General features: G+C 34.5%; 1 protein-coding gene and 1 non-coding gene across 5 annotated transcripts in view; both read right to left on the bottom strand.

The window, feature by feature from the left end:
• Window positions 1–25180, bottom strand: part of LOC138137979 (uncharacterized) — a 106385-nt gene that overhangs the window by 61074 nt on the left and 20131 nt on the right. Inside the window, exon 1 of one of the 4 annotated variants that reach the window (XM_069057610.1) lies at window positions 24899–25107. The exons of 2 other annotated variants lie outside the window; for them this stretch is intronic. The gene's annotated coding sequence lies outside the window, so the exon portion shown is untranslated. Of the gene's footprint in view, window positions 1–1929; window positions 2126–24898; window positions 25108–25180 lie in introns of those variants that run through there. One more of the 4 variants, XM_069057609.1, reaches the window with a different exon arrangement.
• On the bottom strand, window positions 24564–24645 carry TRNAS-UGA (transfer RNA serine (anticodon UGA)). The gene has a single exon. It is a non-coding gene; the product is annotated as a tRNA-Ser (tRNA).

Below are 25180 nucleotides of genomic sequence, written 5' to 3'. Positions count from 1 at the left end.
TTATTATTCATTTGATACATATTTTCATTATTTATTCTAAATTGACGCCACAAAGAAAAAAATTAAATACCCATTGGCATGGTTGGTACCTGTATCACTAGTGCCAACCTAACCTCACTTTGACACATCTATAAATGAAGGACTTTATTTTTGTAGATTTGAACAGATTATTAAATTCTGATTAATGCCCATGGACATGCCATGTATGACCTTTGAACCAAGGAACTGATGTTCTCTGAGATGTCGATTTGTAATTTGCAATTTTACATGGAAATTTTCAGAAACAATATCACAAGACTTCCCATTTTTTCGGAAAATTTTGATTTTATGACGAAAAGTTTGTTGCTTGGCAATAGCCACGAGACCCGTCGCCTAAAGCAACAAACTTTGAGTCTAATAAAATCAAAATTTTCCGAAAAAAAATGGAAAGTCGAGTTATATTTGGATAGACAAATTCCCGAATGAACAATTCAAACAAACATTCAGAACAACATCACAAAACGGATTAAAGGTGGCACTTTTCCTGCAACAATTTACCTCTTGTATTCCAAATTGTTTTCACACTGTAGTCAATATCACTGCTGGAGTCGTTTCTAAAACGATTTTTTAAATCCATTTCGGAAAACGTCAAAATAATTTTCTGACATTTTGTTCATTAATTTGTGTTGCGAACAAAAACAAAAGCCTTGTCAACGTGGTTTTTCACCGGAAAGGAGATTTTTGTCGGCGGAAGACGCATTTTCTGACCATGACTAGATTTTTTCGCGATATTCGGCACACTATTGGTCAATATCAACTGTTTTCATAACATGAGGGAATTTGTCATTAAAAATTTTTTAATAAGAAGATAATATGTACTCACACCGCCTCATTTCAACGGTTCGATATCAGCAAAGTAATTCTAATACTAAGAAACCAAATCAACATTAAAAGGTCCATAATGCACATCTTTAAAAATAAAAAATGATCTTCTGTATGAGTAATTTGCTAGAATATCAATTGAGAAGTCCTTCTGTTGAAAAATCTTTTAGGTTATGTTCTAACTGTGTATTTGCAAATGAATCGGGTGTTCATTTAAATTTACGGTCAAAGTTGGCGTTGTAGAGTCGATTGTGAACGCACTAGGGATTACAAATCACGAATCAGTTGTTTACTTTTTGCGTTGTTTGTGTTTTTAATGTGTAGACTGACGAGTGGTGCGTTCACAATCGACTCTTCTACGTCAACTTTGAGGATAAATTTAAGTGAACACTCGATATTTTATTACATTAATTGTCACCAAAAACTGTCTCCTTGGTTCTACTTCTATCGAGATTTATCTCATTTTCTTTTTAAATTAGTACTCTTAACTTTGCAATTCGTAGAATATTTTCTATTGAATTTTATTAGTTACGTATTAAATGTAAAATGCTATGGAACTAGAACCACTTATTACGTTCGTCTACTTGAAACTGTTTTCTAATAATAGTTTAAACTGATAAAAGCTAGTTTATAGTGACAGTTGTCAATGCAAGCCGACAGTGCAACTCTTACAGAGCTCAACACAAAGTGGATTTTAAATATGTAGAGTTGCATTCATGCGTTATTGGCTTTCTAATTTCGAATTTCCACAGAACGTCTATCAGACGCATTTGCTTATTTAGATCTTTCATTTTGAGCAGTCGGGGGTGGGGAAACCGTCACTGTCGGCATTTCAAATAATTTCAGCGTCAAAACAGAATTCCGTCCAGATGACCGAATCGATTTAACAAATCTCGGTGAAAGACCGAAGCAAGTGAAAACACACCACACACATCACACGACCCAAATCGGAAAAAATCGCGTGATCCATCAGGCGGGTCCCGGTCGAACCGGAGACGCATTCGATCACGGTCCGCACCCCCAGAGCCCCCCAAAACGCAAAACTGATCAGCCGCACTCGTCATTTACCTTAAAAAAGTCGAGTAGAAAAGAGAACCGGAGGCGAAAGGGGGACTTAAATTTGGCACAGAACGGGCGCCAAGACGGCGACAGAAGCAGCTCGGTCCGAGGGTGCGTGAGAGACGGATGGCTGTATTGTCGTGCACATTGCCACGGTACGCCCACCGTCCGCGAAAAGAGGCAGCGACGACGCGGACGTCGCGACGCTCACCGTACACTGCAGGCCCCCGTTCGATAGGCAACGGCGGCGACTGGGGGCATGCGCGGGTTGCGTGCCGCCGATACTTTCAATCTGCTTGCACCGACCGACTTTGTTTGCTTTGAGGTGGTTGTTTGCACCGAATCGAACGGGATGATGGGATCGACACTTTTCCACTAATTACCCCACGGGATGGGGTGAACGACGCGTTTTTGCACATCTGGGGGGCGGAGCGACGACCCACTCGAGACAAGTAGAACAACTTCTTCGCTCTCTGCTCAAAAGCATCTACCTACCTACTTAATTACCGACTGCTATTCACGAGTGTCTCGTTACCGACAAAATGTAGTCTGATTAGAGTGGGCGAAGAATGTCTTTTTTCTGTCTTTGATTGAACCTACAAATGTCACAAATTCTATGCATATACAAATGGGAAATAAATGGAAAATAAACCTTCACCGTTCAAGTTGCATGGAAGAATGTCGAGAAAAAATTCGAAGGAAGTACCGAGCGTTGAAAAATATATGCCAGTCATTTCTTACTATAGCCGGAACGTTATACAACGTGTGTCCCGTACGAGCCTGACGATCTCAAAATGCAACCCAATATTCGATTTCCATGAGTAACTAGGTGTAATAAATGATGTTTTGACAAAAAGTCGTTTGGACATCCCTGAATTTTTTAAAATTTCCCCTTTTTCACACATTCGTGGAAAATCACTCCGCGATTGTGTTGGTTAGGGGTGTCCAAAACCACAATTTAGAATTTTTATTGGATCTAGTTCCCATTGTGAAATGTATTTTGTGTTGCGTTTAGACTTCGTCAGATTCTTACTCTTAGGTGAAACACGTTGTGGACTGGGGACTTGTCGTTAAGTTGGCACTACCAGCAAAATGGAGTTGCTTTGCCTGCTTACTGATTTAATGGTTGCGGGGATGGATGCAGCATCACCTGCAAGAAATTTAATGGCGTTCTGGCATCGGAAGATCTTCTTGCAGGATTTTATGCTAATCTTCTCTTATTCTTGCGCAGAAGCCGTACTGATCTCTATGCTTGCAGAACGACCATGCTGACTTTCTCTTATCCTTACACTGAGGCCCTGCTGTTCTTTTTTTTTGTTTGTGCAGGAATCATACTGATCTCTTATCCTTGCGCAAAAGCCATGCTGCTCTCTTTCCTTTGTACAGAGGCCGTGTGATCTCCAATAATTGAGCAGAGGCCGTAATGATCTTTTATCCTTGCACAGGGGCCAAGCTAATCTCTCATCCTGGCGCAGGAAACATGATATCCTTCTCCTGTTCCTTGCACAAGAGCCATGTTGATTTTCTCTTATCTTTGCGCAAATGCCATATTGATCAGTTATTCTTATCCAGAGACAATGCTGATCTCTTATCCTTGCACAGAGGCGGTACCGATCTCTTATCCTTGCGTAGAGGCAATGTTGATCTTCTCTAATCGTTGTTCAGAGGTCATACTGATTTCGTTTCCTTGTACAAAGACCGTGCTGGTCACTAATTCTTACGCAAAAGCTATGCTGATCTAGGTACTATTCTTGCACAGGTGCTAAGCTGATCTCTTATTCTCGCACAAGGAATGTATCTCTTATTATTCTTGCTGAGAGGTCTTACTGATGTCTTTTTGTTGCGGCGATACCATAATAAACTCTTGTCCTTATGCAGGAACCATGCTAGAATCTCCTATACTATCTTTACAACACTCTTAAAATCTTCCTTCTAATTTCTTTGACATTTCCATTTGCGAAAAAACGTTTCCCTGTACAACAAATCGCCGTAAAGTGTTTCCTCGTCCTGACTTTCGGTCGAGAGGAGCGGGAGTAAGGACCTCGTCGAGCTAGGGATGTCTTTATTCGATGTGGGATTACGGCGAGGCTTTTTAATTTCGGTAAAGGTAGGAAAATTGATCCGCGCCGAACTGAAAAGCGGATTTGCGACAAAACCGGGAACGAGTAATGAAACCAACGAAATTGAATTAATGTTCCAAAGGGAGTGCCACTAAAACTAGCTCGGGTGTCGGGAATTCGAATTATTTTTATGAGCTATTGCGATTCGTTATGTGGTAAGAGGCAATGAGGCGAGTTATTCGCCACGTGATTTGTCGGGAAACAAAACAAACATATTTTTTTAATCCGGGATGTCTCGACTCCAGGATCAAAACAAACACATAAAGATTTTACCTTAATGAGGGAATTTTACTTGCGTAAACACAAACAAAAGAGAGAATAAATTAGTATCTTATAAAAAAGTGTTGTATAATTTTATATTCGTCATTACGACTAAGATTTTTTTGCAAAAAAAATCAACATAAATAAATTTTGTCATTTATTTTCAGACATAGAAAATAGAAAAACAACTGCGTGCATCATGATATTGCTGTATGAGCAGTAAAAAATTTTTATTATACCTTCTGGATTTAAAACCAGGTCAGGCTTGGCTCAATTTTGACAGTTTATGAAATGCATGCAAAAGGATAGTACAAATATTCTGTCCAACGTTTCAAGAATACACCACGAACGTTTGTGAAAGTTAAATTGTTTTACATATTTCATTTTATTATCATTTTGTCAAAATAATTGTATTTAAATTATTTCAACTCAACGAAGAATATTGTACTTTGGTCGTTTTTAATGTGGAATAATTCCCCCAAGAACTAGAAACACCATAAAATGTTCCTATATTGATTTCCATTAAAACTTTGTTTAAATATTTATAAAACTTGCACTCAACTAAAATAAACTACGAACCATAAAAATTGTAAACTGTACTTAATGATATTTTATTACTGAAACATGCATCGATTCCTGGATAATTTTATCATTTTGAAACTTTTAAGTGAATAAAAAATAAATGTAATGAGCTTTTGATCGACTTTCGTAAATAAAAATTCTAACTCGATCAATTCGTTCTCTCTGTCAAATAAAGAAATATGTACGAAAATTATAGGGCCTAAATGGGAACCCTGAGGTGCACAGAATGTGAATAAAAATTTTAAATAAGATAGGTACAGGGTCATTATAAATGATTGTCCCATCGCAGTTGGCGTTGAAAAACCACACAAATTTTCGATGTATCGCCAGCCTCGCAACGTTAGACAAACTAGTAGACAGATTTCCACTACCACCAGTAGCGCCACCTATCGGCGATACCAGTCTCACTCATGTTATGAGGCTTGCGGCACATTCAACTACGTCACCGACGCCTACTGCGATGGGACACTTATTTATAATGATCCTATACATACAGAGTTATTCACGAATAATAATGGGCCTTACAAACGCAACCGGTTATACATTTTCAGAGTCTGTCGATCACGCATTAGGTGTTCCCTCATTAGAATAAAACCCAAAAAACCACCCAATAAACCCCACGGAGCTTATAAACCTTGGTTTCTATTCGAACACTCAAAATTTTTGGGTTGATTTTACGTCACGAGTTACTTTTTCTTTCGCCCCCCAATTTTCAACGAGGCAACCTACTATACAAATTAGTCAGTTCTACCAACTTTGAACTGGAAATTGTCTTAATAAAAGCAGTCTTGGATTCATTTAAAAATAAAAAGATCAATTGATATCTAGTCGTTTGAGAAATATGTTTATTTGGTTGTGTCGGGACGTTTTTACGCTCATTATTACTCGTGAATACCCCTGTATGTATATTAGTACCTATTTTGTCACGTCAACTTTGCAAATGTATTGTCGGTTGCATTTTCAATTCCATCGGGCTCGTTATTACTCGTGAAATACCCTATACATACATGTATGTTTTCTACTATCATAAAATCTTATTGTAATAATTACAAGGAAGCATTTGTAATGTACACATTTTACACATTTAGTCAGAATTTGCTTGTTTTGTGACACATTCATTGAAGACAAGATTTATATCAGTTGATTCATAAAAAAAAATAGAGCAAACGCACATCTTGACTCATTTTTTTTGTACTTCAGATCAAATCACTACGTCATTTGATAATAAAAAAATCACTAATTAGTACCGTCATGATTGTTATCGTTATCACAAAATGTGAGTATGTCCAAAACGTAACATGACATGGCATATATTACATTCCAAACTCTGTCGACAATAAATTCTTGAACGTGTCATATTATTAAAAATATGAAACGCTCTCACTGTTTGTGAGCTCTCTTTATTGTGGAGAAAGTACTAATTTTGAACTATTCCACAATCAGACAATCGTGCATGTAAACTTTTAGATTTTCAAACTACTGGGTCACCCCATAAAAGAGAAATTTGATTTGTGACATATCGCGTAATAGAGTTTTGTTAAGAAGCGACGTGGTACATTTTATTTTAAAAACTTTTACTTGTTTGTATGAATGTTATCAATCAAAAACTTTTATGAGACTGCAAAACGGTAAACGGTTATAATTTTTATGTCATCTATCAGTTAATCGATTTTTTTCAAAATTAATTGCTTCTACATTTTTACTTTGTGAATTATCTAATCAGGTAGTCACTTCAGAAAAACAAATGTCACTCTTTACGCAACACCTGTGTTTGTATTTCAGTGTATAAAAAATGATTATGTGTAGGAAAACACAGAAGATAAACAAACTAAAATTAAAAAAATATATATAATCTATAATCTGTTTCAAAATCAAAAATCCACCACCTGTTGAATTATGTTGGCAGAAAAAAAGAAATCCCTATAAGAATAGGTTTAATTTTTTTGGGTTGGTCCAATCCTCCGCCAAAATTTGACCTTCAGTTTGTCACAAATATCAAATTATAAAAATGCCTCGAAAAACAAGGAATCCTTTAACAGCTAACTTAAAGCGATCGCTCATTAAATGCTTCGAAGAATTTAAAAAACACGATGAACTACGACCAAAACGACTGTCAACAGTTTTATTTCATAACCCCACGTTTTTCTGACACTTGCAGAGACACTTAAAAACAAAAATTGGCGACGTTGTCGATTGTATTTTCGGGGTAGAATGCACTGTTGGTGGATTTTTGATTTGGAAATAGTTTATATGTATTTAGGTACTATTGCGAGCAAAAAAAGTGAAACATCAAAGTCATTATCATGACGTTTGGCGTGAACTCACCAATACTAACCTCACTTTGAATTTGATGTTTCACTTTTTTTGCTCGCCACTGTACCTACCAGATGAGTATAAAATCTTATGACAATTTTTCGTAGGTTGGTAATACTTTTGAAATATGAAAGCTGATGTTAAATAGGTACAGTGGCGTATTCAAATGCCATTTCGATAATTGTTGTTAATTACTTTTTTAAAATAATAAACTGTTCGAAAATTTCTTTTCATTATTGAACACAACATATTTGTTACAGTAGTTTATTTCCGAAGGGGTTTTATTAATGAAAATAGTTGTTCGGAATATTCACGACAATCGGTATGTCATGAGTTTCTTGCTTTCTCTCCAGAAGAGAAGGAAGTGGAGTATTGTGTTTTTTCACGGTATTGTAGAAGAATTGTTAAACAGTTTTTAAATATTGGCAGTGTAGCTATAGACACGTCTGTTGGACGTGCTCCAGTGGCTACGCCAGATGTTGTGGAAAATGTTAACCAAATTGTTCAACGAAGTTCACACATTTCCGTGCGTCATCTATCCTAACAAATAGGTTAATCTTAACTAACAATTATCCTTTTCTTCCTCTCCAAAATTAACTTCCTTCATTCCTCCGTTCATTCTTTCTTATGAATGCCCAAAGAAATCCTAAAGAAATCTTTAATTTTTATAAATTTTCCTATGTTCAACAATTCCTACTTTTTCTTCCATAAATCCAATTTTGCCATTAGCTTTCGTAATTTCACAAAATTGTAGATGTTGTAGGTCAACATGTAATCCTCACAACGTTATTCAGGTGTTATTGCATTCTATTAAAACTGATGTTTGGATTACATTGCGCCAACGGCGAATTATTAGCCTCTTTTTTAATGAGACCGTTAACGCTCACAGATACCAAAGAAGACTTTGTTGAACCAAAAATTATAAATATGTAATATAATTATAAATCAACAAAATTCATCTACTTCTCTCACAACACGAACAACAATAATAATTAATTATTATTTATAATAACACTTTTCAAATAGCAAATATAGTTCAATTATTTCGTCAAATTACATATTTAAAGGTTTAGCCTTTGAAACCTCAGGCCCTTGGTGCAAAGAAGCCATCGATTTCATTAATGTCATCGGAGAGCGACTTATTGCGGAATCAGGCGATTCAAAATCAAAGAAATTCCTTTTCGAGAGGATTTCCCTTGCTATTCAACGTGGAAACGCCGCAAGCATTCGGGGCACTTTTCCAGATTCCGCATTATTATCGGAAATTTTTGTATTGTAAACCAAAAATGTTATGTACTTATGTTCTCGATATAATAGTTGGACAATATTATCGCTTTCTTTTCAAGTTGATTGGTAAGTATAGAATTGTGGCCAAACCGATCACCTGACTTGCCTCGTCTTGATTTCTTTTTGTTCCCTCTTTAAAAAATATTACATATTTAGACGCCCGAGTGACAATTTACAAGAACTGCAACAAGCAATTGAAGATGCCGTAGCAAATAATGTAGAACCTGAAATACTAAACCTTGTTCACGTTGAGTTGAACATTTCAAGGTCAAATTATTTAATTTTTTGGCTCTGTAATTATGTTTTGTAAATAGTGACATGCAGCTAACCAACATAATGCGATTTAGCAATGCTTAATCCAACGTGAACGGTGTTTACCTGCATGTCACTATTTACAAAACATAATTACAGAGCCAAAAAATAACATTATTTGACCTTGAAATTGTCAACTCAACGTGAACAACATATAGTTAAACTTTTAAATACATAATTTAAATAAAAGAAGTCAGTGTTATTTGCAGCGAGGTTGGCATCTTTCGAACATTTTCTCTAATTATTCACTTTTCTATGTTCGCTAGGTAAATATATCTACAGTTTTTTTTCTTTTTCCAATTAATTCAATAAATTTACTTTTTTCACGCGCCCCTTCTAAACGCGTACGCCTATGTTTGTTGTCGGACAAGGAACTGTCATCAATGACCAACATTTTCATTACCAACATATGAAAAAATATCACTGCCTTTTATAGTAACTTGGTACTATTTACTATAAGCTATCAAACACGACATAATTGATATATGTACTTCTTTCTCTCTCACTAGTTATGTCTCCCTGTATATTTTAAATCATGTAACCTCACTAAACATATTTGTACTTTTAAGTATCTGATAGCACACAACGTTCGAAGGTAACCATGTTTATTGTGAGCAATGCATTTTTTCAATAGCTAAAGTGCACTAAACACGAAAAACACACAAGGAAATGTGTTTATCGGAGTACCAGGGCCATTAAACCAATAATCTTATCAAATGTTTTGACATGCTGCTGCATTGTGTTTCATACTCGCACAGTTGCTTCTCAAAATTGTTTTAAACTCCATTTACTAAATTCTAAAACTATATTATATTTTTTTCACTACTAGTAATAAAGTCTAGCGTTATTGGTTGTCATAGAACACTGAGAAGTTTGGTTTTTCTACGTTGGCCCAGTGACAGGTGAATAATTTTTCATTATTAACCAGCGGTGAATAATGGAACAACCGTCACCTAGCAACGAAAGATTGTCGTCTATTTCATTGGTTAACGTAGACGATTTTCATACCATCTGTCAAGAAATGACAACTCGGACCCGTCGCATCCGACAAAATAATTTGATTAATAATTATTATCAGAAAGTATTTTAACGTATCTAGTAGTGAAAAAATAGTATATAAACCACGGTGGAGAAGTCCCTTATAGCCTTCGCGCCTTACAACCCTCGGCGCGCCTCGGGCTCTAATCTTGGCGCTCTGGCTATAATCATGAACTTCTCCACCTTGGTATACAGGGTGATGAAAAAAAAGTGCCCACGACTGAAACTTAAATATCCTTTTCTGTCGAAGTATTGTGAAAATCAACACAAAAATGGTCTAAAAACATTCTTTTAAAAATTAAACAACTCTCCTAACAGTACAAATTGGCAATATTGCACTTTTTTTTTCTAAAAAATATTATATTCACGTACTTCGCCGTATCTAAGAAACCAATGCTGATGACAGATTCTGTCACCTGCAGAAAAATAAAGCTGTCATGTGGATATGAAACAAAATTTTAATTTACAATAAATTGAACAAAAAGTTAAATGTTTCAATTAAATCTTATAATAGCTGTTCGAAATTTCTCCAACCAACTTCAATGCACAATGCTGCTCTTCGAACAATGTTCTCTTGAACCCTTTGAAGCATAGGAACATTTATGATATTAACTGCTGCGTTGATTCTTTCTGTTAATTCCTCTAAGTTAGCAATCGGCGCAGCATATAGAAAATTTTGGAGGTGACCCCAGAGGAAGAAATCACAAGGATTAAGGTCAGGTGACCGGGGGGGGGGCAAGCAATCGCGCCACCTCTACCAATCCATCTATTTGGATAAGTCTCGTCACACCAATCCCGTACTATCCTACCAAAATGTGGAGGGGCACCATCCATTTGTAGCAACATTTGCCTCAAAATTGCAAGGGGCAAATCTTCAAGCAAAACTTGAAAGTCATTTTGTAAAAATTGTAGAAAATTTTCTGTATTCACTCTGGCAGATAGCGTAAAAGGTCCTACGAGGTTATTATCAATGACCCCAGCCCACAAATTAATTCCGAAGCGGTGCTGATGTGCACGAGGATGCACAGCGAAAGGATTTTCAGTTGCCCAGATATGATTATTATGTTGATTAAAAATGCCGTCTTGAGTCTTGAATAAACCTAGGATCGATTCTGTGACGTCCAAGTAGCCATTCACAAAATTCTACTCTGAGGGGATAATCACCTGGACGAAGAGCTTGCACTTTAACATAGTGATAAGGATGATAATGTTCGTCAGCCAGGATACCTTGTACCGTGCGATAGTCTACGTGAAACTCTCGCGCCAATCCTCGTATACTTCGTCCTGGTGCATTTTCAATTGCTTCCAAAATAGCTTCCTCCAAAGCTGGTGATCGAACTTCACGAGGCCTTCCACGATTTACATAAAGAGGCATTATTTGGCCGTTTTCTCTTAATCGCTGCATCAATCTTCTTATTACCTTAGCATCTGGATGACGTCGTTGAGGGTACAGTCTTGCATAGACTCTTGCTGCTTCAGATGCGTTATCATTTGATGCACCCACGCAGAGTAACATGTCTACATATTCGTTAAAATTGTATGCCATTTTTTCAGACTTTTTGAAAAATTGACAGGTTAAATTTGACAAAACCATTAACATTAAAAATTGAATTATTGTTGCTATCGATTTCAAAAATTACATGTTTCTGTATCTTAGGAGCTTCGCAATGTTGTAACATTGACGAATTTTCTTTGGACCCAAGAAATGGTACTCTAACATCTTTAATAACGTTGGTTCCGATAGACTTTTTACAATTTTTACTTAAGAACATTATCAACTCAACCAAAATCTATACTTGAACAATAAAATTATTAGTAAACGGTTAATCATATAGATTTCTATTGTCTAAAAAGGAAATCTTATATGTTGGCGAAGAATGGACAAATTTAATTTTGGATTTCGAATTCGTGTTTAGTTAAAAATACTTTATAACGTGCAGGTAAGCACGGGCACTTTTTTTTCATCACCCTGTATAATATACTATTTCACTACAAGTCTCAGAAGGCGTCATTATTGACTCTCGAACCGACCCCAGAAGTAGAATTTCTCTCCCTAGGTTAATAATAATTTTCATTAATAACCAAGGTCAATAATGAACAGCCATCACTTAGCAACGAAAGATTTTCGTTGATTTCATTGGTTAACGTAGACGATTTTCATAGCAACCGTCGAAAAATGAGAACTTGGATCGTCGCATCAGACAAAATAATTTGATTAATAATTATTATCAGAAAGAGTTTTAACGTATCTAGTAGTGAAAAAAATTGTATATAAACCACGGCAGAGAAACATTTTCTAAGCCTCGCTTACATTGTTCTCTACCTTGGTGTATAACATACTATTATTTATTAGTGCCCCTTTATGGCCTTAAATATTGAACCGATTTCCACTGGTGGACTTTCACTGATGGACAGCTAATTTATCCTAAAATGACATACTAGTAGGATATACAACGTCGCTATCTTATCAGAAGTGAGTACAAAAACTAAGTAAAGAGACAGTTGTAAGTTCATATTCTCACCTCTATCTATGTGAATATCTCCACAACAAAAAAAATATATTTATATAACAAAACAAAACTTTCTACTTGAAAATGTTGAGTTGTGAGGAGTCTTATCAGAAATAATTTGTTCTTTGTTCTTTGAACATAATTCCTGTTCCAACCGAAACAATAAATTGTAAAATATTGCCATATGCAAAGTGTTTCACCAAGAATTCGAGCCTGACGAAGTCTAAACGCAACATAAAATACATTTGACAATGGAAACTAGATTCATTAAAAATTATAAATTGTAGTTTTGGTCATCCCTAACTAGATAACACAATCGCTGGGGAGCTTTTGCAAATGTGTGAACAAGGGAAAATTTAAAAACTTCAGGGATGTTCAAACAACAATTTGTTAAAATATTATTTATTATACCTAGTTACTCATGAAAATTGAATATTGTGATGCATTTTGAGTTCGCCAGGCTCGTAGTCTTATGTGAAACACGTTGTATATTAATGAACAAAATATGTATCAGATATATTATGAAAAAAGAGATGGTATTTTATTCATAGTCATTTTTTTCTAATCATACTAAAATAAATATAACATACAGTATGAGTCAATTGTGGTGTATTTCTGAAATTTTCTTAGATGCAACCCAAAATACTAATTCGATTTACCACTTGACATTGTGTTTAATTTAAATAATAAGTTGAATCAAAATTGGGTTTTTGGCTACAAACGTCAAAATGACAATGTATGGTATTTAATCAGCAAAATGACAACGTAAAAAGAAAACTAACTATAATATCTAAAAATTGTTCAACATGCATTCAACACGCTTCAACCCTGTTTAAACAGGACTTTTGAAAGTGGCGTAATGTCTCTGGAGTTATGGCCATACACTCATCGCGAATTCTTTGAGTTCTTCAATCGTAAGTACAGGTGTTTAGTAGACTCTTTCGCCTATGAAAATGGGGTGGGGCCCCATCTTGCTAGAACCACATACGTTGTTGTCTTGTTCGTGTATTCAGATCCAACTCTTACAACAATATAAGGGCTAACTCATTTCGTACAAAATGTAAATAAATAAAAAATGAAAATATACCTGCAATTTGGATATCTCTGTAGATACAGATCCGCAGCGATCATGGCATTTTTACGACTTAGGTAAAGTCCTCGTCTAGAAATAGTCAATTTACCCTATACATGAGAAACATGTCCACTTTCTCATCGTTTGAGTCATAATACCGTGTGAGCAACAAGTACTGATTGAGTTGGCAATAAATTCTGGTGATTTTTGGTGACTTTTATGTCATGTTCCAACGAGAAAACCATTTTATTAATAAAGATTACAAAAACCAAGACGTTTAAATTTGAAATGTATACCAGCTGTCAATAATGTCAATAAAACAAACCGAAATAGGTACAATTCACAGTCTTGAAAATTTTATGTAAATTTTTTTATTGCCAACTGAAACAGTTATTGTTGCCCAGCCTGTAGTTCATAACCAAGTTTTACCAAAACTGTCAAGGGAAAGATGACAATTCTCAAAGCAATGCAATCGTGGATTAATGTGTTCTTTTGTTTTAAATTAGAGATCTAGTGAATGCTGGAATTAGTATAAGACACAATTGACTCATACTGTACTATGGCGGCGAAAAAATTTTGGCCGTCACTTTCTTGACATTCAAGTAAAGTGTAAATAAACCTTTAGGAATCGGAACCCCGCTTTCGATTCTTGTCATTTTGACAATCAATTTAAACTGTTTGAAGCTCAGATATTCCAAAAATCCGACATGAATAAACAAAATTAGAGCAATCGTACATAGATAACGTGAGGTAAACATTCTGTGTAGTAGAAATGACAAAATAATTTTGAGTTTTGAAATTAACCACCCAAAAAATTACGTTCATAATCAAGACGGTAATCATGTTGACAATAAAGTACGGATTACAAATTTTTTTTTTGAATTGACAGACAATGACGACCAAAATTTTTTGGCCGGCATAGTACATATTTCCTATTTTTTCACTCAATACAACCCTTATATCTATTGCTAACGTGACACAGATATCGGTATTAAAACGTTATTTTTAAACATAAAAATATTATTAGATCTGTTTTTGACATTTCGATAATGGTTCCTATCGAAGAACTGAGAGGGATAAAATTACACCAGAAAACATAGTGTACACGCGACAACTTAGTCGATACTGGGAACAATCAGCTGATTGGCTGTTCTTTTACACATATGGTTAATAATAAAATGCTCGTTATGTAAGGTTTGCACATTTTTCAAGACCAGAATTATGAATAAAGTTATTAATGTTTGAATCCTCACTTTAGCAGCGGCGGAAAATAGGTTCTTAGCGCCCCAGGGCTGTGTTAATCAAAGCTCCCCTTTTAATTACTTAATGTAAAGAAAATAACTTTTAAGGGTAAAATAAAAATGTAATTTAGGTATACTTTTCAATAAAGTGAAAAAAGCATTATATACATAAGGGGATGAAATGCTATGTATACAAATATTAATTACTAAGTAATTGATTTAATTTACACTTTTAGAGACATTTTGATGAAGCAAAACTTTTAATTACATCCCTAAAATATAAAGTGTCTAAAATTTCAGCTTCTAGTAAAAACAAAGTCAGATCGCTTAACTTCTGGTTGACTATGTACACGATTATTCACGAGAGGGATATTTCTGAATTCCTTTTTGCCGCAACCCATTATACACATTGCAACCATATCTTGATTTCAAATTTTGAAAATAATTATATCTGAATCCACGACGCTCTTAGTCCTGTCTCTTTGACGTTAAAGCAAAAAATCTTTGTCAATTCGAAAATGTTGTCTTTAAAATAACAACGAAAAGACTGATATGCTCCTCATTTATGGAGAACGTGGAAAGAATTCTGTCGCCTCTGCGGATGTTTACAAGCCGATGGTAGATACTTCGAACATCTTTTACATTAACTTAATTTGTTAACTTATTTGTTGAATTTTGATCAAATATAGGTTATCTACCAATCTGACATTTCTGCCAAATCTATCCAACTTACGAGTATGTACTTTGATTTCTAATTTATAAGAAATAACACATTTGATTTAGTAGTTACTGGTATTGTTGGTTGCGGCAAAATCAAAATTCAGAAGTACTCCTCTCGTGAATATCTGTATGCTGTTTCGCAAATAATAATTCAAAAAACATTTCTTTACCTAGGCTCTACGATTTATAGCAGATGTACAACATCCATAGTACCACAGCAACATTGGGAAAAGTAATAATAATATTTTTCCGTTATAATCTTTAACACGTACTCTTTACATTTCCTAAAGCAGTAGTTAAACATTTTAATTGCACACATTCATATGGAAATTCAAAATCTTCTTTCTGTGCTTTCGGAACGATGCAGCAACAATATCTTCTCACCAAAATTCATTAAATTTAAGAAAAGTCCTAAATCATATTCAATTTCTCTTGCTAAGTTAAGCAATTACTCCACACAATGATTTTGATTAAATTTGACAAATGTAATGTCGGGCATGTTGACTATATTTTATAAAATTAATATATTTTTTTAAATCCACATAATCAGATGTCATGCTGGCTACATCACAGATCCCGTTAGGCTCATTGTGACTCGTGAATCACCCTGTATAACTACATTTCCTTCATAGAGCTTACATTTTTTAAGATTGAAAAAGTTCCCGCTTGTTTAATTTTTCTTAACTTGCTTCTTGACCATACGCATCACATTTTGGGTAACAGTTTCTTCAATTTCTTTAATTTTTTTTTCTCGATGCGAAAATCTTATTCTTTCTCCATTTTTGCTTCTCATCCACAACTGTAAACCTACCTAGACAATATATTCCAGAAATCCTCAGTCGGTCGAGCTTTAGGCACATTTGGGGTTTGGCACTCTTTTGTGTTTTTTGAGCATAATGACAAAACTGCGCACAACAGTTTACATTTTAACCTAACCTGTCTGATCAAAATGCTCATTGAACCATTATTACGTAATTTTCCTAACTTCCTGGACTAATTAGAAGAGCTTTTTGCTCGAGATGAGGAAGCGATCGAACGAAAGTTTCCAATAAAATTGGGGCAGATGATCAGATAATTTTTCATTGTACCGCTCGCACAATGAAGATCATAATGGAGCGATAATTTTACAAGAGCAATAGCGGTTCCTAAAGCTTTATTAAGATGAACATCTTATTGGCTTTCTTCCAGCTCTGGAAAGCTCGAGATTCGTCGAGTACGCGTAAGAAGTAATAAATAAAAGGATGATTTTTCATTTTTAGTCGGTTCAACACAAAGGAAGGACGTAGATTAAGAGTTTTGGGTAGTTTACGTCACTTTTGTAGATCTATGACAGTCATGTTCACACTCGCCCAATATATGGGATCTGGTCTAGATAAATATTCAGATTTGTTATTCGGCGTTCAACATCTCTGTGACTTTTTGTAATGAATTTTTATGACCTGTAAACTTCCTAAAATTTATTGTAAATGTTGTAGAAACATTTACGTAAGTAACTATTGGGACATAAAAACCAAACAGGACGATCCTTTCTTTAAGATCTGTGAAGTTTACAAAATCCCTTTCTAAAGAAATTTCTAAACAGAAGTTGGTTGCAATATTTGAACGATCTGTGACTCATTTAATTAAATATTGAAACATAAATAATAAATGAACCAGGAAAATCTTATTCGTACTAATATTTCTTCTTGGGAATAAATAAATAAATGTGGTCAACAACAAATCCTACATATTTAATAATAAACTGAACAACATTGAAATCAATTAGAACAAAGTGAAATTAATTATGAACGTAACTTCAGAACCTTCAGAAACAACAAAGTCAGCGTCAGAAACGTCGGTAAAACTTGATTCCGAATTGAATTACATATTCCAACTTCTGGAGCCATTACTAATTTAGTACGCAGTCTATTAATAATTCTGTCCAATTGAGTTCTCAAAGGTAGGAAAAAAACGAAAGAATCCCTTGTTTTGAAACTTTCCTCAAAAGTAATTTATTAGTTGGACATCTCCGTTGTGAGCGTCGCAGCAAAAAACGGTAATTACTTCATTGTAATTTGAAATTGAATTAGTCATCAGTGCTGATCGCCCAACAAATCCCACAACCCCTGACGCGTGTTCCAAAACTGTCACCATTCGCGGGCCCTCTAAAAATACCACCCCTTTGATGTCTTCAGTGCATCCATCGATTTTAATATCTGGGTAACAAACACAGACAACTCAACCCCACAGGTCATTGGCCAACATCGCACGATAACCCACCACCGCCGCCACCGCCCCCCAATCACCTTTCCGAAAAAACCATCGCACGAAGAGAAACAAAGCCGCCACCGAGCGCGTTTCCTTTCGCCCCGAATTAAACTGTTTGTCTCGGGAAAATCGTCGCCTTCGATAAATAAGAATAAATCGGCGGCGTCGTCAAACATTCCCACAGGACAAATTCAATACCGGCAGGTTTGCGGGGGCGGCGCCTCACGTGACCATCCACCCCTGCAGTCTTGACGTCACGGGGTTGATTGTGACGTCTTGAGTGTGAGGCGGCGGTGTTTCCGTGCAATAATCCGGCCGCAGGGGGTGAATTTTTATCACTGGGGATTTTTTATGAAAGGTTCTACGCAGAGTTTAGTTGTTTTTTTTTTCGATGGCAATGATGGCAGTGGGAATAGCGATAAATGTTGTCGTAAATAGTGCAGTCGCGACTAAACTGTGTACACAATGGACATTAAAACTTTCGAACAGCTTTCTAAGGTTTATGGTTGCATTTTAAAACGTTTTTATGGAGAAGAGAGTGCGAGTAATTAAATCTTCAATGTTGACTGAAAAATTTTCTAACTATTTCAAATTTATTCAAAGAGGTGCATTTCAGGAGGATTTATGGATGTTATAACGATCTAACAAGAGGTCGAGGAACGATTTCCTGATTCGTCGACTTAAACTTCCATTAAAAACAACTCATATACTGTGCTGGACTGGGGTACCATACAACAACCCAATTATTTCTTAAAGTATTGTAATAAATTAAATACAATTAGTTTTTTTTAACTACATAACTGAAAACATAATTTCAATGAGCAATCATTTAAAATATTTTTCCGTTGACCGCTTGTTAATTTCAATATTAATGAATTATTTCGTCTAAAATATAGTGTATTAATGGCCCTCATTAATACACTATTTTTCATTAATCAACGATTTTTGCGATTTTGACGTTTTGATGATATTTTGATGTATAAACAACCTCGAACATGCATTGTTTGCACTTACTAACACTACAGCAGGTAGTGCAGCAGGGTTTTCTATATTTTATAGCTCCATAACTGCACAATTACGAATTAACTTTTTTAAAAGTCGACTTTTTTGGTTATAATTCACATGTCATATTTTTCAAAGGTAACTAGGTTTTCTTAGCAACCGTGATTTTTACGTGAAATTTAATGCGAATGGAGTTGACGTCTTCTGACACTCTTTGTGGAAAAGTGAATAGAAAGTGTTGAAAAATTTAAAATTGGCCTACCCTGAGGACAAAAAAAAGGATGAAGGTATTTTATAAGGACTCATCTTTATCGAAAAAGATGAAATTGGTTTTGATTTGGCTTTAATTTAAAATTTTGTCACAAAAAAAAAGTTTGCGGTCAACGAAAAAATTTTGTAATCAACTCGTTTGTTAATGGGCAATTAATAATCTCAACTATTAAAGGCACTCACTCATTACACTCGTTCGTGCTTTAAACAGTTTCGATTATTAATCGCCTTCATTAACAAACTAGTTTATTAAATAACTATTAAATTTAAATTGTAATTGTATGTGAAGTTGATAATAAAATTTTACTGGAAACCACTTTCTTTCTCGTAGAAATGGAAGAGAAACAATTTATGTCTCCAGGTTCATTGTTCATAATAATAATAGAGTGCCTACACCTAAAATAACGACGAGAAATGATCTCGATTAACAATTTTTCGGAAACTAAGATGTTTAGAAGATTTTAATCAAAAAAATGTTTAAAATATTCGTACGTAAAAGTACTTGTGATGAGAAAATTATTCAATGTTTATTTATTGTAATCCATTAATATTATAATTTCATTTTAAATACTTATTTCTCTTAGATATTTAATTGTGTGTAAGTACCCAATAGCTCATCTTACTCATCTTATATTTTGTTCGTATTTAGTATAGAAGGTAACGAACGTTCAAAAAAATTGTGGTGAAGAGGGCTGTGGTATTCTATTCTCTCTCTTTTGCACGCGCCTTGTATAATTATATATTATAATCCTTTGATATGTTTTGACGTTTCTATCACAAACATTGGTACCTGATTGTGGTCATCATTTTAATGTAACATAAATCGTTAATTTAAGGTAAAAATCATCAAAAAGAAATATTCTTGCAAAATGAACCAAATTGTTCGTTGAATAATAAAAGACGTTTAACATCTGCGGTTTGACAGCTGATAAAGCTGCACTATACGTTAACGGAAACAAAAGAAAGCACCAGGCAACTTGACCACACATTTTTATGAACGCTTTTTACAGCATCTAACAGTTTGCAAGCAAGTAACCTGCCTTAAAAAACTTATTCGTTTGGAGTATCCTGTGCATTTTTGAACGTAAAGATGCAGTTGACATTTTGTTCATATTCATAAATTTAATTTAGCAGGTGCCACCTCAAGCAGTACCTACAAAATTTAACACAAATATAATAAAAAGTAGACGCTGCATAAACTTGTGAAAGTTTGTGAAGAGAAGATTGATTTTTTAGATGAAAAATGACGAGTCAAATATCAATTATTATGGTTGATTTTCTTAAATTGTTTCCATTGTTTTATTGTTTACTTTATTGCACGGCGTACGGTAAAGCACGTCATTACCTGTCTGAAATGAGTAGGAAATGGAATATACAGTATTATTCACGAGAGACTTCCAATGAAAATTTCGTTATATGCAACCCAAAATACAAGAAACCCCTAGAACTTAGATATTTTGTTTAATTCGAAATAAGTTAGCAATCCAAGTAGCTTAGCGAATAAAATTAATCATGACTCCTTCTCCTTATTGAGGTTATGAGCAAAAATTAATAGAAATGTGAAAACTGACATGACAGACAATAAGCGCCAGCAATCGTTGATTTAAGTATTACTTTTTATAAATTTAAGTAGCTAGAAACCATTGGAAATTGTAGTTTCGGTTGCATATAACGAAATTTTCATCGGAAGTCTTTCGTGACTAACCCTCTATAGCTCAAATACGTAAGTACAAAAAATATTACGTTGGGGGTTCAGTTTGAAATTTGTTCATTTGATACAAATAAATGTTTTTCCTAGAAACTGTGCTTTATCTTTGTTCCAGCTGATCTTAATCTGCTTAACTAAGTACGTGATTTGTGATTTCTAAACTTTAAGATTTGCAAAGTTGTTAACGATCAAGTTGTTCGTACTCGACTTATCAATAATTGTCACTCATTTCTGGTGATCCTAGAGGAAATGAAATCATGAAATAAACATGATGCCCGTGATGAATCATTTGTAACTTTTTCTTCGGATGTACATAATTAACTTCAGCACTCCAGTGTTCCAAGTGATTTAATTTGAATGTAAAATGTAAAAAAAAATAATACCTAACAGTACAATGTGGTATGAAACGACAACTTTCCTTAAATCAATACGAATATCGATTTTTGTTAAAGATAAATCTGTATCTGTATCATCAAAAAGGTGCAACTCATTCTAATTTTTTTTATTATTAGTACAAGCTTAATCAGCTTGTAAATGGTCAATATGTCATTTGCCACTTGCCAAGAACGTCAACATCGATTATTGTAATTACTTTGTGCTGGCTAAAAATTTTACATATTTACAACAAAAATATTCGATTTTCATAGCAACCGTTGAAAAATGAGAACTCGGATCGTCGCATCAGACAAAATAATTTAATTAATAGTTATTAGCAGAAAGGGTTTTAACGTATCTACTTGTGAAAAAAATAGCATATAAACCACGGTGGAAGAAGTCCCTTATAGCCTTCGCGCCTTACATCACATCCCTCGGGATCTAATCTTGGCGCTCTGGCTATAATCATAAACTTCTCCACCTTGGTGTATAATATACTACTACTTTGCGTTACAAATGGGCTCATTATTATATCAAAAACAGTTTAATAATGAATCATATTACATATTAAACTGTTTTTGGTAACTTTTAGCTTTTGTTATATTAGCAACATCAGCCGTTTCACGTCAGACGTCAAGGTAACGAGTGAAGCTACGAAGTAAATTTAGTAAATATAACCTCGGGAGTGAAGCGAGCGTTTTAAAAGCCCACGAGTGCCAAAAAAGCACAATTGACACACGAACGGGTTGAATACAACGTTTTTTGTACGACGAGCCCCTTAAAGGCTTCAAATCGCTTAAAATCTTTAAAATTAGCTTGACGTTTCGTTTTGACAAGTTGTGACATTTATCAAAATCCGTTCACACAGGAGAAAATTCTCAAATTCTGACAGTGTCGAACAAAAAACGCTTTAAAAACCTTACTTGAATAACCCAAAAACTCTTTAAATACACAGAGCTGTAAAAACGTGTAAGAATACTATGAATGAAAACCCAAACACTTTTTGCACCTTTTTTGCTTTGCACTCTATAACTTTTTAATCTTGCTATTCTTCCTAACGCGATATCAGTGGCGTACTCAACTTTTCTGCTTAAACTGTACATGGCGTTTCTGCGGATTTATAGTGCAAAACTGAATACACATGATTATCACAAATGGTCTGAAGATCCTGGGGTCTTAATACTTTGATGTATGTCGATTTAACCCTGTAAGAAATACGTGGAAAACTACCATAAAAAAATCAATAAATAAATCAATATTGATAAGGAGAGACAATCATAATGCTTCGCTCAGCATTATATGGAATTAAGATTAACGGAATGAAAACATTTGATAAGTTAATCGGAGGTAATAAAAATATAAAGTAAAGAAAAAGCTAAAAAATCATTTTGTTCTTATTGATTAATTAAGATTTATTTTTCTTAAAAAATACGTCAAATAAATTCTGTAAAATAATCGTTGAATTCTAATTAATTCTCACAAATTTGATCATATCCAACAAAACCTAAATTTCGTTTTACAAATAAATTATCAAGATTAATCTTCTTTTTAAATGAATCTCAATCCTTAGTAGGGAGAACGTTCATCATTTATTTCCGTGACACAGAAACAAAGGATAGGGAAGTTCAAACAATTTTATTTCTACTGGAGTCACTTAAAACTGCTTTACTTTAATCCTGTAAAGCGGCTAACTTGGTTAGTTAGTTATTAGACAGTTTAGTTTATTTAATAGATATAACTTGTTACACTATGAAATTTTTTTAGTTATCCAAGTTAACTGATTATATATTCTAGAAATTTGTGAAAATGTGTACATTTTATCCCTTTACACCCCCTTAGGTCTGGAATTTCCAAAAATTAGGAATACACTCTTTCTATCTGCTATAAAGTGATTTGTAGAAATGCCACGCCGAAGGGACTCCAAAAGGATAAAAAGTACTTCCACAAATTGAAGTGGACAGTGGAGTACCTACTTGTTAACAAAACTTTTAATTCATGGTCCCGATTTCCAGACGGACGAAGGCGCAAGGAAAGAGCTAGTATGATATAAACAGAATATTTTCGCGTCTTTAACAAAAAATTCTTTTGTTTTTGCATTTACACACTCGTTCCAGAATCAGTGGGGATTAGATCTGGTCAATGTGAGGGAGTGAGGGTTCCTCCAATATTCTGAAACTGGCATTCTAAAGAGCAACTGTGAAAATACAATTCCTAAGAAGCGAAGCGATTCGTACTATACGTTCCGTCATTGTCATGTCGCCGTTCCGTCACCCGCACACAATTTGCCATTCGTACTGTACGTACGGTCGCCATTCCGTCGCCTTTCCATCAGAATTATACCATTCCTTCTAGCCCGCGAATATTTTTATAATTCGGCTTTGGCAAAGATCCAAACAGATACGATAATTAAACGTCCTTAAGAACCATTCATTTATTGCAAGGTGGAAGTCTTCTTAAATACAAATTTTTAAAATGAAACTTTGCCATTTTGGTGACACTAAAATATTCAAAAGGATTATTGTCTCAAATTGACATTTTCCGACCTTTTCTTAGAAATTTCTACAATTCTGGAGCTCACCCACGTAACTGTCAATCAGCGACAAGGATGATAAACGTTCTGAGAAAAACATTGCAGTAAAATAGGTGTTTCACAAATTTGTGGATTTTACTGTAAATCTGGGAAAAATTAAATCTTAGTGAATGTGAGAAAGAAAAAGTCCGTGATTTTTTTGTTATTTATAAAATCAATGGGTAAGAATTGCTATTTAGAAACAAATTGCTTCATTCTTGCACGTGAAGTCAAAAATGCACTTTCATTTTCTTTTGTATTTTTTGATGCATAATTAAAGCTAATTTAATGATTCAATTAATTTGCTGTGTACTTTTTTGTTGCACAGTTATTGCGCAAAATCAGAAATTGAAATTAATTTGCAGATTTGTAATTTAACAATGACGTACATTTTGGTCTAGTTTTAACAAAATTTCGAATTTTGATGGAAAAAGTAGAAACAAATTTTGAATTTAATTAGATTAGATAGATATTCAGTTTTAGTAAAAACCATTATAAAGGCGTGCGGACAGAACATTTTATCTCTATTTTCTTCTTCCCTTGATAAATAATTGAATTTTTAACAAGGTGAATTTTAAAATTTCCTCCACTTAAAAAAACAATTACAGATTCTGCAAGCAGTATAATAAAACATTTTAAGAATTTGAGACCTAAAAATAAACATGAGCCATCTAAATACTATTCTTTACTACTAGTTGTCTGTAATGAAGATAAATAGATCTATAAAACTTTGTTACAGCTAAAATATATCCAATGTTGCTCCAATAAAGTCTAATTTAAATCGGAAATTGTCTAAATTTGTATCGTAACGGGTGGATTTAACATAATCAGAATTTATGCTTTTATAAAAATTAAATAAAAAGCCATCCGAGTCATCTTCTTGCAGTTATTTCAACTCTATACTCAGTATCTATGAAATCTTGTAACAAATGCGTAATTTCATGTATATTAAAATAAATAAAACCACATGAATTCCTGGTTTATATTTTGTTGAAAAAAAAATAAAAAGGGATGTTCGCTGCGGACAGGATTCGAACCTGTGCGGGCAGAACCCAATGGATTTCAAGTCCATCTCCTTAACCACTCGGACACCGCAGCTTGTAATGAGAGTGCTCTCACACACCAATGTAAGTAAACGCTTAGTTCGTAGTACATTTCTTTATTAAATTTTAAAATACCTTTAGATTGAATCCGATTTAATCGTAGTAATTTACTTCAGTTCTAATAAGTGATGTAAGACAAAAAAAAGTGTCATGTCAATACCGTTCGTACTATTGTGCCACACCATAATTAAACTCTTTAGAAATTCTTCCCGAAAAGGAAACTGTAGTTAACGTCGTTATGTCATTACCGTTCAAAGCCCCCTGAGATCCTCCATTTCGCCATTACGTTGCAAAACGGACCGAACCTCCCGAGTTCGTTTACATCAAATATTCACACATTCAGGGGAATTTTCCCAAAATAAGTCAATTATCCTGACAGCCCACCTCTCCTCGTCCTTCACGACTGCAATTAAACCCGAAACCGTACCGCACAAGTAACGCTATAATTCAAGCGGAAAAATTTGGCGTTATCAAGTCGCCGGAGACAAATGACAGGTATGACGTTTTGGAGACAGAATCGTATACCGACA

The sequence above is a fragment of the Tenebrio molitor genome, chromosome 9, assembly GCF_963966145.1.
Source record: "Tenebrio molitor chromosome 9, icTenMoli1.1, whole genome shotgun sequence".
NCBI lineage: Eukaryota > Metazoa > Arthropoda > Insecta > Coleoptera > Tenebrionidae > Tenebrio > Tenebrio molitor.
The sequence above is the reverse complement of the archived record's forward strand: the minus strand, read 5'-3'. Positions and strand labels throughout refer to the sequence as shown.